The sequence below is a fragment of the Poeciliopsis prolifica genome, unplaced genomic scaffold (genome assembly GCF_027474105.1).
Source record: "Poeciliopsis prolifica strain line A6 unplaced genomic scaffold, Auburn_PproV2 SCAFFOLD292, whole genome shotgun sequence".
NCBI classification, from domain to species: Eukaryota; Metazoa; Chordata; class Actinopteri; order Cyprinodontiformes; family Poeciliidae; genus Poeciliopsis; species Poeciliopsis prolifica.
The window spans coordinates 4461-5000 of record NW_026562667.1 but is presented as its reverse complement, the minus strand read 5'-3'; positions in this window follow the sequence as shown (position 1 = coordinate 5000).

Here is a 540-nt window from a genome sequence, read left to right as displayed (position 1 = left end):
TGTCTGGTGAGGGACTTTGCTCTCTGGTGCCACACAAACCACCTGGAACTCAACACCGCTAAGACGAAGGAGCTGGTTATAGACTTTGGGAGGTCCAGACCAAAGCCGAGACCAGTCGTACTAGAGGGAACGGAGGTTGAGGTCGTGGGCTCCTACAAGTACCTCGGGCTGTGGCTGGACAGTAAACTGGATTGGTCAAAACACACCAGCCACCTGTACGGGAAGGTGCAGAGCAGGATGTACTTCCTGAGGAGACTGCGGTCCTTCAACATCTGCAGCAAACTGCTGTGGATGTTCTACCAGTCAGTGATCGCCAGTGTCCTCTTCTACACCGTGGTGTGCTGGGGAGGCAGCACATCCAAGAAGGACACGTCCAGACTGGACAAACTGATCAGGCGTGCCGGCTCTGTGGTCGGCATGAAGCTGGACTCTCTGACGGTGACGGTGGCAGAGGCGAGGACACTGAACAAACTGCTGGACATCATGGACGATAGCAGCCACTCTCTACATGCCGTCATCAGCAGCCAGAGGAGCCTGTTC